Raw genomic sequence first — 16,223 nt, 5'->3', positions numbered from 1 at the left:
TGCAATCTAATAACTACAACTCCTATCCTTTCTCTCAGCTACTTATACAATACTTGTAGCTACAAAGCGGCCCAATAGTTACAGCAAATACTCTGGATTCAGAGACTCTAGGCTTAATAGCAATTCTTCCATGATCAAAATGAAAGAACATGAGCAAGTTTCTTAATCTCTATAAACTTCTGCTTTTTTTCTTTTAGAAATAATAGCTGTTGTTGAGAGGATAATATCACCTATAACATTTAGCAGATGCTACTGAGGAAGTATGCAATCACAGTTCTTTTTATGATGTTTGATCTTATTGTGACCTCTAGTCACTTCACCCTTCTAATTTTTTTTTTATTAACTCACAGACACTCAAAAACGGCATATCATCCAGTATGCTAATGTTAGGACCATGTAGCTACTCAGAAAATAGTAATGTGAATTAATTAATAAATGTATGCTACCATAAATTTAAAACCTCTAGCCTCTATGAGACCCAAGGTCACCCAATAAGTTTCATTTCTTACTTATCTTTCTCCTTTTTTCCAAAGCAGTTATTACAAACACTCTACCCTTCTCAAACATCAAACCTGACTTCTCAGGGATTTAAGTGTAGGTGTTTTCCTTTCACTCCTGCTATCCTCTCTACTGGCTTTCTTTATCAGCACTGAATCATGCATGAGTCTCTCCTGCCAAAATAAAGACAAAAATGAAAACAAAACTATACCTCAAAGTTAATTTTATCTTTCTTCTTCAAGTTATTGTTATATTTCTTTCCTTTTTCCATAAAAAAGTTCTTGAAAGAGTTGTCTAAACTCAACATCTATATTTTCTCACCTCCCATTTACTCTTCAATGTAATTTGTACTCTCACCAGACAATTGAAACTGCTCTTGCCAGTGTTACTTGTTGCAATAGGAGCTCGACATTTTCACAGCAATTGACATTTTGACCTCTAGATATTTTTCTTGAGTGCTTCCTTCCCTTGAATTATTTTTAAATAACAGCTTTATTGATAGGTAATTCACATGCCATTAACTTTATCCTTTTACAAAGTACAATTCAATGATTTTTAGTATATTCACAAAGTTGTGTATCAATCACCACCATCTAATTTCAGAATATTTTATCATCTCCAAAAAGAAACCCTGTACCCATTAACCAACACTCTCTAATCTCTCTTCCCTTGGCAATCATTAACCTACTTTCTGCCTCTGGATTCACCTATTCAGTTCATTTCATATAAATGAATCATACATGTGGCCTTTTGTGTTAGGCTTCTTTCATTTAGCATATTTTGCAGGTTTATCCATGTTGTAGCATGTATCAAAACTTAATTCCTTTTTAAGGCTGGGTAATTTCCCATTACCTGGATATATCGCATATCGTTTATCCATTATCCAACTGATGTATACAGAATTGTTTCCACTTTTTGGCTATTATCAACAAAACTGCTATGAACATTTATACACAAGTGTTTATGTGAACATGTTTTCAATTATCTTTAGATATATAACCACAAGTATATGTTAGGTTAGGTGGTCACTCTATATGCAACTTTTTGAGAAACTGCCAAACTGTTTTCCAAAGTGGCTACAACCAGCAATGTATGAGGATTCCAATTTCTCCACACCCTTGACAACCTTAGCTATTGTCCATCTTTTTAATTATAGCCATCCCAATTGGTATTAAGTGGTATTTTATTGTGGTTTGTTTGAATTTGCATTTCCCTAATTACTACTGGTGTTGAACATCTTTTCGTGTACTTTTTAGCCATTTGTATATCTTCTTTGAAGAAACATTTATTCTTCCCTTAACTTTTACATGATCATACTTTACTGGTTTTTCTCTCTCCGGTGTAGGATCCTCTTTCTCTGCATTCCTTACTTTAAATATTGATGTTTCTCATTACAGACAGTCCTCGGGTTACGTCAGACTCATTTCGTGGTTATGTCACCATCTCCCATTTATTTATAAAAAAAAAAAAAAAGTTCCGTCATTTCAACGTATGTATATATGTGCTTTATGTTTTTTATTATTTATTTACCACAAGTAAAGGTCAGGAATTGTTATCTTTCTTTTAAATTTTTTTTTACTGTTTCACTTCATTACTGCTGTGTGCTCCATGTGAGTGATGTAGGTGCTTATGTAGGTGGGTTCTGACTTATGGCGAAAATCACATTACATTGCACCATAGCAACAGATCTCCAACGTAACCCAAGGACCTACTGTATTCTGCTCCAGATCCTATGCCTGGTAATCTCATCCATCCCAGACATTCATTAAAATCTAAAAGTCAAATATGCCTAAATCTCAACGACCTGTTCAGTTCTCCCTCCTGAGATCAAGATTTGGCTATCCTACTGTCTACTGTACATCTTCATCTGCATGTTCTGTAAACTTCTAACACTGAACATAGTTAAGCCTGAATTTATTGTTCTCCACCTAAATTCCAACCCATTCTTCCCAAGATGAATGGTCCAACCATTCAACAAAATTACCCAAGCCAAAATTCTAACTATCCTTTTCTCTTTCCATAAACCCACACATCTAAAATATCTTAGTCCACCCTAGTCCATCTCTTAAATTCTTCTCTGAATAGGGTCCTCTACCCTTTTCCCATTATCAATGTTCTAAGTCAGCCCTGCTCATTAACTACCTGAACTAAAAACTCCTTCCCCACTGGTCTCCTCACAGCAAACATTATATCCTCTGAATTAACACCCTTCATTATTTTTACTCTGAATTATTGTGGCTCCCTTAACATGACTTCAGCACCTTCTGTCAATATGAAGAGATGTCACAACCTTCCCTGTGAGGTTCAGGATCTGAAGGAGGGGCTGATGCACAAATGAAAATGCTCTATAAGAAATATGAATTTAGAAGGCATTGAGGGGCCAGGTGGAGACCTCTTTCATGAAGAGGTACCCTGAGTTCTGGCCTGTTCCACTTTTTATTTACTTGAATACACATTTGCCCTTTAGCAATGCATACAGGCAGATTAAAGGTAAAGTTTGGTAAACAATGAAAACATTATCAGGTCAGGAAATTGCCTTGAGCCATTGTGCCCACAGTAGGAGCAAAACTTGTGATTAAGCACTGCTGAATATCAAAGTCCATTGGCCTCCCAATGTCTCTCTTTGATGCTAACTGATGTTTGCTTTAGCCTCCAGCAAAGAGAGGTTGACATCTTTAAGCATTACATTTCCCAATCTTCCTTCAATCCTTCCCAATTTCCATTCATAATTTCTAAGCAGAATTATCTTCCAGGTTATACAATTGAAGTAAGTATGATAAAGTGGCAGTCACACAGTTCTTCTGAAAGCATTAGCAGGGAAGTAGATTGGTTATCCAATGGCAGCTTTCATGGAGATCTTTGTGCAATGGCTCTAAACTTTGGCTGTGTGTAAGCCCCACCTGGAGAGGTTTTTTGGGCTTTAATTTTAATACTATGACTGGCTTCACTTCAGGTCAATTAAATACAGTCTCTGGAGATGCAGACCAAGCATCAGTACCTTGTAAAGCACTCCAACTGATTATGATGTCCAGCCAGATTTGGGGAAAATTAGTTTGATGTCCACCTGGTCCCTAACTTTCTAGTTGCCAAGCCCAAGCCATGGTAGCAGCAATAGCTCCTACTTCAGTAGCTTTGCTGAGTGTGGCCAAAACAGTGTGGTTTTTGAGTAGGAGGTGATGACCACAAGCACAGCAGTTCCTTGTCTAGCCAGCATGGCAATGTGACTTTTGCAGTTATTGTTTGGGAAGCTCAAACTACACCCAGCTTCTCCAGACCTTCCAACAAGTCTGTAGGTTGCTTAATATCCTGTAATAAATCCCTTTCTGCTGAAAATGGCTAGAGATGGTTCAGTTATATGCTACTGAACCTTGACCAATGCAGCTATCTAAAATTCAAGTCTGACCATGTCACATTCCTGCTTTAAATAATTAAAAGGTTCACCCTAGTACTTACATTAAATCTAAAATGCCTTTCTGTGCCTTACAAGGTCTTTTGTGATCTGGCACCTGCCTTTATTTAATACATGTTACAAATACTTATTAAAAGTATTTTAGAAATGCATACTTTCTTTGAAAAATTACACCTCTAAGAATTTATTAAAAGAAAATATTTGAGTATATGGGCAAAACATAATGTACATGAATTATACATCTTACTGCATTATTTTTGTTTTAAAAACTGTAAACAACTTAAATATCCATCAATAGGTGTCTAGTAAGAAGTGTTATGGTATATTCATAGAGTGAAATAATTTCCATTAATTAAAAGAATCTCCAGGTGATAGTTTTGTGAGTAATTTCTTCAATTTTATTCTCATTTTTCTATTTTTTCCAAGAACATGTACATGTGAATCAGAAAAAAATGAAGACATTTTCATTTTAGGAGGAAGAATTTTATGTAACAGATCAAATCAGATAAGCAGCCCTCCTTATCAAACAATGTCTTAACAAATATAAATCCTTTCTGGGTGAGTTAATGGCCATATGCTTTTCCACTGACCGTCTCCTTTTGGGCAAGCCACTTTGGACATCGTTATGGCCTTTCTGATGGAGAGGACGTGAAAGAAAACATTGTAAAGGCGTGGAGGAACACAAATACCTTGTAAACAGTGGTGTGTGTTTTTTTGCCTTTCCTGCAGGTCAAAAGTAAGAGAAAGCCCTAAACAATGGAGAAAGTAAAAGCAGTCCTAAGAGAATAAGGAGAAATGATCAATAATGCTGCTATCTCTTTCTGCTTCCTTTGTCTGCTTCTTGAATAGCATGTGTTATACCAAAAGGGAAAGCAATTTGGTATTGACTAGTGCACATACTAATAAGAAAATCATCAAAATATGTTCCCAGTACCAAACATGCACCAAGAACCTTAGCAAGAGCTTTGGATAACAGATAAATAACATTATGACCTCATAGAATCTTACATGTGGTTCCTTCAATAACCCTGTGTGATGGGGTTCCTTCAATAACCCTGTGTGATGGGGTTCCTTCAATAACCCTGTGTGATGCGGATTCCTGCACTGCCACTTTCCAGGTAGGGAAGATGAGGCTCTGGAAAATTAAGTTCTTTGCTCAGGTCAGCATAATTCGTAAATGGCAGGCCAAGTTACTTAGCTAGCTTTCTCTATTCACCTAAGTTCTTTTTATAGCAGCTTTATTTATTTTTTTATTTTATTTTATTGTGGTAAGGACAAATTACCTGATATTTATCTCTTAACAAATGTTAAATGTACAATACATTATTGTTAACTATAAGTACAATGCTGTATGGCAGATCTCTAGAGCTTATTCATCTTGCTTAAACTTTATGCCCATTGATTAGTAACTCCTCATTTCCCATCCCCCCCAGTCTTGGCAACTACCTTTCCATTAACTGACTCAATGAGCCTGATTATACTATATACCTCTTGTAACTGGAATCATACAGTGCCTGTCTTTCTGTGACTGGCTTATTATTTCTCTTACCATAATGTTCTCAAGGTTCATCCATGTTGACACATAGTGCAGAATTTCCTTTTGTAAGGCTGAAATATACCACATTTTCTTTATCCATTCATCTGTTAATGGACATTTAGGTTGTTTGCACATCTTGGCTATTTTGAATAGTGCTATAATAAGCATGGGAGTGTTAATATACCTTTCAGGTCCTGATTTCAATTCAGGATCTTACTCAGAAGTAGAGTTGGATAAATACTCAGAAGTAGAATCACTAGGTCATATGGTAGTCTACTTTTAATTGTTTGAGAAACTTCCATTATGTTTTCCATAGAGGCTGCATCAGAGATGAAAGATTTGTGTATTGAGAACTATTGAAAGAACTTAAAGAAGACACAAACAAATGTAAAAGCATTCCATCTTGATGAATTGGAAGACAATATTGTTACAATACCTATACTACACAAAATCACAATGACACTCTTACAGAAATACAAAATACAATTCATATGGAACTACAAAATTAAAACAAAGCAAAAACACACCAATAGCCAAATTTATGCTGAGAAAAGGGAACAAAACTGGAGATATCGTATTTCCTTATTTCAAAATATATTACAAAGCTACCATAACCTAAACTCTGAAATGAAAATCCACAGAAACATTCCAGGTCTCAATGCCAGGTCCACAAGTGAAGTGGGTGGAGTGGAGGTAGGGGGGCGGGATGCGGAAGATGAAAGAGAGGGAGAGGAAGAGCTGAGGGGATAGAGTAACAAAGGAGGAGGCTCTTAGGGAGTAGAATGAAAAATAGGAGACTCCATTAATTACTTTTAATAAAAGAAAATTTGGAGGTAAATACATCTTTTATAAGCAAATTTAGTATTTATCACAGTGTCTGTGTGTGTCCAGATTCATTCATGCTGAGAGAAGGAAACTTCCCTGTTGGTTCTGGGAGAGGCTATTCTAAACACAGCTCACAAGTGCCACTGTGTTCTCTTCTTCCTGCCAAAGGGCATGGCGACCTTTCTATACTGATCATTTTAATTGAGAAATTCAAATTAAAGTAAATTTCTACTTTAAAAATAAGAAACTTTTGCAGAACTAAATAGTACATATAAGAAAAAGGAAATTCTCACTTTCAATTTCTTTCCCAGTCTACCACCTGCATCTTTTCTCTAAAGTTGAATCTGGGGAACATTAGCATTTTCCCTACACAGTGAGAAGATCTATACCCAGAGCAGAGCATCCTTTCTCTATTTTTAGTAATCAATTTTAAAGAAATGCACACAAGTTAGCCATGTACATGGATGTTTTTATAGCACTGCTGATAATTTTGAAATGGGAGGCAAAATGCCCATCAATGGAAGTGTTCTTAAATAAATCATGGAAGAGCTAGAACTTGGAACAATAAGCAGCAATTACATAAACTGATGAACAAAAACAGATCCAGAGACAGAGAAACATCGATCAGACCGTCAAACCTCAGAGGGAAGGTAGGGAAGGGAGGGGGGAAGGGAGAAAGACCAACCAAAGGACTTGTATGCATGCATATAAGCCTAACCAATGGACACAGACACCAGGGGGATGAGAGCAAGAGTGAGGGGGTGGGGGCAATTCGGAGATAAGGACACATATGTAATACCTTAATCAATGAAGAAAAAAATAAAATAAAAATAAGGAAGTAGACTTAGAGCAGGAATGTTAGAAACAGCCCCCGCACATCCCTTGCCCATTAGGGTATTGGTGCCTGTTTGAGAGGTAGCTTGAGTTTGGGAAATTCTGAGACATGCCTTTGAACCCAAAATAGTTAACAACAGTACTCTTCAACTCTAATCAGTGAGAGGAACTGGAAAAAGTAAAGCGATAATGCACTAGAAAATATGAAAAGTAAATGACCCACATGAATTGAAGGAGGACAACAGAAAAAGCCATGCTAGTAAGACATTCAAGTTATTTTTTGCTACTGCCTCTTATTCAATCCAGGCATCCAAAATTGTCATGCTCTCTCCCTTCCTCCTATCAGCTCAAAGGCTGATCTGAAATCAATCATTTACAGCTTAGTGGTTATATTTCAGAGCCAAAGTAGAGCTGGCTGAATCACACAGGGGCCTATTCCCAGAAGCTCCTGGGCTAGAAAAATATGTGTAGCTAAAGTATTTAATATACTTGTATGGTGGGGTTGCTTTCTGCTGTTTCCACTATTTAAATAAAATTATTAGAAATATATGGTTTTCTGCTACAAATGATCAATGGTGTTTTTGTGAACTAATGTTTCAAGATGATAATTTGTTTTTACTTTGTTCAGTGGGGGGCATGTGACCTATTAACATCCATTGCTTTTTCAGAAAAGCAATCTGTTTCTAAATTTTGAATTACATGGATGGAAAATCAAAAATTCAAAGATATTTGCCTTTGGAGAAGGGGTCTGACTATCACTGATCAAAGGAATGGGAAACCACTGAGGTCATGAGGAAGAGTGACAAAACGAAAGTGACACAGGAAATCAATTTGTTAGTGGGGTAGAGAATGGACTAGGAAGGGAAAAGATGGAGGCAAGCAGATTAGAAAGCTCCTGATGTGTACAATTCTAAACTGCATATTTTACACATCTAACCTCACTCATCATGACAATAACCTGCCAGAGATATTTTGATATTTACTTCACAGATAAGAGGATTGAGGCTCAAGAAAATAGAAAAGCTACTAAATATCAGTGCTAATTTGAAGAAAGAGAGAGAAAAAAAAAACAAATTTATGACATCCTAGGGAGTAAGATCAATTACTATGATGATCCTCTCCTAGAACAGTGCCTCCAACTTGGCTGATCACTGGAAACACCTGCAGAGCTTTTGATAATACTGAACCCAGCATTCTACACCAGAATAATTCTGATGATCAGTCAGGTTTGGGAACTTCTGCATCATCCAGATGACTTTTTAGTCATTTTACCAAAAAAAAAAAAAAAAAAAAAAAACCTAAGTCCAAGGGTGATTAATTCAGCATTAGACCAATTATATGTGAGACAATGGCAGGGCACTCAGTAGAATCTCTGCATAATTTAGTTGGAGATGAGAGCAGAGCTGGGAAGAAATGTCAGAAATAGAGGAATAAATTTTGTATTTATCTGCATGGAGGTGATAGTTGGAATCATGAAAGGTCTTCCAGGAAGAAAAGAAGGGGAAAGAAAGAGAGGCTGAGGACAGAGCTTTAATAAATATCCACAGAGGTAGAATGGAAGAAGGAAGGAACAGGTTGACATGACTGAGCAGTACAGTATTTAGACAGAAGCAGAACCAGAAAGATAAACTGCCACAGAAGCAATTCTATAACCATCCAGGGTAATTTGCACTAAGAAAAAAACTGGATCCAATGACTGAAAAGTTACTGGTGAATTCTGAGACTATTATATGGGGAGAAGGCAGACAATAGGGAGCTGACAAAGTTAGTGAGAAAAAGATGGAAGCAGATATAGGGTTAGAAGGAGTCTGACTAGGAAAGAAAGGAAGAAACAGTAGCAACATCTAGATCAACAAGGTCAATGGAAGACATTTTAATTGATATTGTCATTGAAGTATTGGGCTAACACTAAGTAAATAGGAAAGTATAATTTATTTTAACTATTAAACAATTTACCCAAACTCAGAAATGGCCACCAAACTTAAGCTTCATGGACAGTTTTTGATTATGTGATTGAGGGGAGTATACTTCATTTGCAGGGAAAAGGTCAGGGCATATGTCCCAGATATAAAAGACTGTGTGACCTCTACAGAACTGCTGATCAGAGCTTTATTCCCTGAACAATGCCCCTGACAAAGGAGGCATCTTAAAATAAAGAGCTCATATTCTTCTTCCTCTATCAGCTAAGCTGGCCCTTTGTTGGACCTGGGGTCACCTTATCCAAGAAATTGAGGACACATTTGCTCTCATAAAGCCCTCCTCTTTACTTTACATGAGGAAAGATTTGAAATTCAAGTTTGTTGTTTGGGTGGTTATTATTTTGTTTTTTGTCTTTTCTTTATTCTTTTTTTCTTTATTTCACATCAGTCAACTTTATTTTTTTATTTTCTAAACTAGAGGCCTGGTGCATGAAATTCATGCACGGGAGGGGGGTCTGTCCCTCAGCCCAGCCTGCACCCTCTTCAATCTGGGACCCTTTGAGGAATGTCCGACTGGCCACTTAACATCCCTCTCTCAATCCAGGACTGCTGGCTCCTAACTGCTTGCCTGCCTGTCTGCCTAATTGGCCCTTACTGCTTCTGCCTGCCAGCTTAATCACCCCCTAACCACTCCCCTGCCAGCCTGATCAACACCTAACTGCTCCCAAGCCAGCCTGATTGCCCCTAACTGCCCTCCCCTGCCAGCCTGGTCACCCCTAACTGTCCTCCCCTGCAGGCCTGGTCGCCCCCAACTGCCCTTCCCTGCAGGCCTGGTCTCCCCCAACTGCCCTCCCCTACAAGCCTGGGTCCCCCCAACTGTCCTCCACTACAGGCTTGGTCCCCCCGCAACTGCCCCCCACTGCATGCCTGGTCCCCCCCCCCAACTGTCCTCCCCTGCAGGCCTGGTCCCTCCCAATTGCCCTCCCCTGCAGGCCTGGTCTCCCCCCAACTGCCCTCCTTTGTTGGCCTGGTCTCCCCCCAACTACCCTCCTTTGTTGGCCTGGTCTCCCCTAACTGTCCTCCTCTATCAGCCTGGTCACCCCCAACTGCCCTCCTCTGCTGGCCTGGTCACCCCTAACTGCCCACAACTGCCCTCCCCTGCAGGCCATCTTGTGGCGGCCATCTTGTGTCCATATGGGGGCAGCCATCTTTGACCACATGGGGGCAGACATCTTGTGTCTTGGAGTGATGGTCAATTTGCATATAACTCTTTTATTAGATAGGATTAAATTTATTGGGGTTTGTTTTGATGATGGGAGTAGGAGAGCTGAAAATGGCAGGGCTTTAGACTTCTGGGTCATGTGTGCCAGTCCTGCCTCACAGAATGCTTCAAAGTGGAGGTCTGCCCCAAGTCAAGTTAGCAAATATAACATCATGTTTCTTCCTTTCCATTACTTCTTTGCTAACATGTCTCCCACATTGGGAACATTCACTTTGGTCTGAAATAGAATTCACATATTACTGATTCCCTAGCCATCATAGCCACCCAACTTCTAAGGCTACCTTTCACATGAGAAATCAGCACCTAGTGTCTATAACAAAAAAGACAAACCACGTCAAACTTCACAGGAAAAACTAAGATTCCAACAACATAGAGGCCATATTCCAAAACCTCATTTTTTTATCTAATGACCCCATTTAACAGAGAAAATAGAAAGCACCACATGGGAATGGCATCACTTCCCATTGCCAGACCTTTAAAACTGCCTGAGCCCCACCCATCCACCTCCCCATTTCTCTCCTCTTACTAACAGAATGGTCCTTTTCCTGTTTTAGGTCAATCCATTTACTCACAATTTGAATTTTATCCCTCCTGCCTGCCTATGTACATTTCTCTTTCTTCTCCCATAATCTGTTGATTATTTCTCTTTTTCTAATATCTTCATCTCCTCCCTCTCAACTGGATTCTTTTTATTCTTAAAACTGCCCAGCTTCTCTTGCATCTGTGGGCCACTCCCTCAGGTTAACATGTAACTCTCATCTTCCCTTCAAAGCCAGATTTCATAGTAGAGAGGTCTGGCTTCATTGGTCTTATATTGTCATCAGCCTCTCTAACCTTTCCAACTGGCTCCCAGCCTATCACCCCACTGAAGAACCCCTTGGTTCTCATTATGATCAACCTACTTTGAGCCTTATTCCATTGGCATTTACACTTTTTATCCTAATTGATTTCTTAGGAATGATCAATATCATTAGTCACTCCCTCATTCTAGAAACTCTCTTTCCCAGGTCTGAATAACAGGACCCACATTCTCCTATTTTGTATTATTTTATTTTGTTTATTTTTTTCTTAATCTTCTTTCCTGATCCATCTTCCTTACCTTGGCTATTAGAATTTGGTTGCTGATAGCATCATTTCCAAGCCCTTTTCTCTCTCTCCAAGTGATCTTTTTTCATGACTGTAGATTAAATGGCTATCTATACATGTATTAATAACCCCCATTGTATATACTGGATCCAGTTCTCTCATCTGGCCTCTAGTCCTAGAAACCAACTTTCTACATAAAACCTCTATTAGTATAATGACTCTCCAAGCTCATCATGCCCCAAATGAATTCAAGATCTTCCTTTCCTAACTTGGTTTTCTTACAGTGTTCCTTCTTCCAATGAATGTCATTTGTACAATCCAGTAATGTATTGGGTCATATTTAAGGTTCCATATCTAATTCATCTGTAAGCCCTGAGATTTTATCTAAATACTAGAAGCCCGGTGCATGAAATTCATGCAGGGGGGGGGGGGGTGTCCCTCAGCCCAGCCTGCACACTCTCCAATCTGGGACCTCTCGAAGTATGTCTGACTGCCCGTTTAGGCCCGATCCTGGTAGGACATCCCTCTCACAATCCAGGACTGCTGGCTCCCAACTGTTCACCTGCCTGCCTTCCTGATTGCCCCTAACCGCTTCTGCCTGCCAGCCTGATCACCCCCTAACCACTCCCCTGCCAGCCTGATTGATGCCTAACTTCTCCCCTGCCAGCTTGATTGCCCCTAACTGCCCTCCCCTGCAGGCCTGGTCCTTCCCAACTGCCCTCCTTGCAGACCTGGTCCCTCCCAACTGCCCTCCCCTGCTGGCCATCTTGTTGTGGCCATCTTGTGTCCACATGGAGGAAACCATCTTTGACCACATAGGGGCAGCCATCTTGTGTGTTGAAGGGATGGTCAATTTGCATGTTACTCTTTTATTAGATAGAATAGAGGCCTGGTGCAAGGGTGGTGGCTGGCTGGTTTTCCCTGAAGGGTGTCCCAGATCAGGGTGGGGTTCCCTTGGGGCATGGGGTGGCCTGGGTGAGGGACCTGCAGTCATTTGCAGGCCGGCCATGCCCCCCAGCGACCCAAGCAGAGGCCCTAGTATCTGGGATTTATTTATCTTCTATAATTGAAACTTTGTAACCTTGAGTGGAGGCCAGGGCCAGCAAGGGTGTGCAGGAAGCTTGGCTTCCTCCATTGCCAGGGAAACCCAAGCCTCCTGCTCGCTCCATGGCTGCAGCCATCTTGGTTGGGTTAATTTGCATACTCACTCATGATTGGCTGGTGGGCATAGCTTGTGGGCATAGCAGAGCTACGGTCAATTTGCATGTTTTCTTTTATTAGTGTAGATACCTGAAATTCATCTATTTCTCTTCATTTCTGCAACAACCATCCCAGAACAAACTACTATCATCTTTCCCCTATACTGCTGCACTTCATACTTAACTATTTGCCTACATCAACTCTTGAATCTTTCCAATTGGTTCTCTATAATGTAATCAACATGATATTTAAAATATGATCTTGTCACCCTCTAACTTAAAATTCTTTAGTATGTTCTAATGCTCTTAAAATTTTACAAGATTGTGCATGCCCTGGAACATGCTGACCTCTCCAAACTCATCTCACACACTCTCCCTTTGATTGCTCAGCACAGACTACTGCCTACTTTTCCTTACAGTCTTTCCTCATTCCGGCATTTCTCTCTCTCTCTCTCTCTCTCTCTCTCTCTCTCTCTCTCTCTCTCTCATTCCCTCTCTCTCTCTCTCTCTCTCTCTCTCTCTCTCTCACTAAGTCATACTCATACACAATTTCTCTTAGTTGACTCTAGCACACTCTTCCTAAATACCCACATGAACAAATTCTTACTGGAAACCTTCACTAACCAATTCTCCTTTTGCCTATTTCCCCACCCCATTATAGCTTCTTATAGCACAACGTGCCTTTCCTTTACAGTTTTATCACAGAGTGTCATTATACATTTATTTGAGTTTATATGACAATTTTTCTCTCTTACTATACTGTAAGCTCCCTAAGATGGTATTGTCAATACTAAACAGGATTTAGTCCATGGCAACCACAAATATTTATTGAATTCAATATGTTAAATAAAACCAAGAAGCTATAAACAGGATTAAGTTTAAAGTTTAAAAGTCAAAGTTCAGGAGGATTGTGAAAATGGCGGCGGAATAGACAGACGTGTCCCGAGCCTTATCCCAGAGCAGATGGAATGAACAGCTGAAACAAATAACATCCACCCCAAATTGGCAAAGGAGACTCAGCTGCCCAGGGCACTGCAACCACATGAGCAGCAGACATGTGAGCAGCCCGCCCCTGTCCAAGGAGCAGCTATCCCAAGAGCAGCCCACCCCAGGCTGAAGAGCATCAGCCTCACATGGCCTGCCCCTGTCCAAGGAGCAGCAGCTGTATGAGTGGCCTGCTCACCCATCTGAGGAACAGCAACCATGGGAGCAACCCATCCCCATCCGAGGAGCAATAGCAGCATGAGCAGCCTGCCCACAACTGAGAAGCAGCAGCCCTGCACAGCCCACCCCCATCCAAGGAGCAGCAGCTGCATGCAGTCCTCACCCTGCACCCATCTGAGGAGGAGCAGCTGTGTGAGTGGCCCACTCCCCCGAATGAGGAACAGCAGCCGCACGAGCAGCCTGCCAACAACTGAGGAGCGGCAGCCCAGTGCAGCCCGCCCTTGTCCAAGGAGCAGCAGCTATGTGAGCAGCCTGCCTCTGTCTGAGGAGCAGCAACTGTGTGAGCAACCCGCCCCCATCCAAGGAGCAGCAGCCACACTAGCAGACCACCCACGTCCGAGGAGCAGCAGCCACACGAGCAGCCCACCCCTGTTTGAGAAGCAGCAGCCACATGCAGCCCACACCTGACCGACAAGCAGCAGTCAGGTGAGCAGCCTGCCCCAACCAGCCAAAGGAGCCACCACGGCTGCAAACAGCACCCACCAGAAGAGCGGCTGCCAACTGAGGAGTGGCTGCTGCCGTGACCACCTGAGGAGCAACCCCAGCCCAAGGAGCCACTGCCACCCAAGGAGCAGCCCCTGCACGACTCGACATCTAGATCCATCAGTGAGATCAAAAATGGGTAGACAAAGAAACCCCCAAGGGAAAGAAAATGACTCACCCGAAAAGCAGCTAAGTGAAACAGAGGCATTCAATATGTGAGAAAAAGTATTCAGCATAAGGGTCATACAGTTAATAAACTGGATGGAGGAAAAAATCAACAACTTATGTAAGAATCAAGAAGAAATGAAGAGTGATATAGCTGTAATAAAAAACACCATGGAATATTTCAACAGTAGACTAGGAGAAGCAGAGGATCAAATTAGCGAATTAGAAGACAGGGAAGCAAAACACACCCAAATTGAACTGCAATTGGAGAAAAAAATTAAAAGACAGGAGGAGAGCCTAAGGGCACTATGGGACAACATGAAACGAAGCGACATACGAATAACAGGGGTGCCAGAACAACAGGAAGAGGAACAAGGGTTAGAAAACCTATTTGAAGAAATAATGTCAGAAAACTTCCCTGATGTGGGGAAGAAAAAACTGACACAAGCACAGAGAATCCCAAACAATAAGAACCCGAAAAGACCCACACCAAGACACATCATAATTATGATGGCAAATGTTCAGGACAAAGAGAATTTTAAAGGCTGCAAGAGAGAGACAGAGAGTTACGTGCAAGGGATTTCCCATTAGATTATCAAATGATTTCTCAACAGAAACACATCAAGCCAGAAAGGAATGGAAGGAAATTTACAAAGTGGTGCAAAGCAAGGGACTGATTCCAATAATATTCTATCCTGCAAGGTTATCATTCAAAATTTAAAAGGAAATAAGGAGCTTCACAGACAAAAAAAAAAAAAAAAAAAAAAAAAAAAAAAAGGCTAAGGAAGTTTATCACTACCAAGCCAGCAATGCAAGAAATGCTAAAAGGACTGGTGTAAAAAGAATAAATAAAAAGGTAAGAAAGAACAAAGGCACAAAAAAATAACAAAAAAGTACCTATCAATAATAACTTTAAATGGAAATGGACTAAATGCTCCAGTCAAAAGATATTGAGAAGCTGAATGGATAAAAAAACATGACCCATATATAAGCTGTCTACAAGAGATCCACCTCAGAAAAAGGGACTCACACAGACTGAAAGTGAAGGGATGAAAAAATATCTTTCAGGCAAATGGAAATGAAAATAAAGCTGGGGTAGCAATACTTATATCTGACAAAATAGACCTCAAAATGAAGAAGAGATAAGGAAGGCCACCTCATAATACTACAGGGATCGATACAACAAGAGGATATAACTCTGATAAACATATAGGCACCCAAATACATAAAAAACTCCTGAAAGATATCAAAGGAGAGATCAACAACAATACTATAATAGTAGGGGACTTTAATACACCACTGACATCACTGGATAAATCCTCTAGACAAAAAATCAGCAAATCAGCAAAGAAACAGCAATCCTAAATGACTCACTAGATCAGATGGACCTAATTGACATCTTCAGAACATTTTACCCCAAAGGCACGGAATATACATTCTTCTCAAGTGCACATGGGACATTCAAAAATAGACCACATATTGGGTCACAGGCAAAGTCTCCCCAAATTCAAGAAGATTGAAATTATATCAAGCATCTTCTCAGACCACAATGGCATAGTATTAGAAATAAACTAAAATAAAAACAATCCAAAAAAATTCAAACACTTGGAAGCTGAATAGCATGCCATTAAACAATGATTGGGTTAACAAAGAGATCAAAGAAGAAATTAAAAACATCCTGGAAACTAATGACAATAAAAACACAACAATCCAAAATTTATCGGACACAATGAAAGTAGTCCTGAGAGGGAAGTTTATAGCT

This window comes from Plecotus auritus (genome assembly GCF_963455305.1).
Source record: "Plecotus auritus genome assembly, chromosome: 3".
Lineage (NCBI taxonomy): Eukaryota > Metazoa > Chordata > Mammalia > Chiroptera > Vespertilionidae > Plecotus > Plecotus auritus.
Note: the sequence above shows the minus strand (reverse complement) of the source record.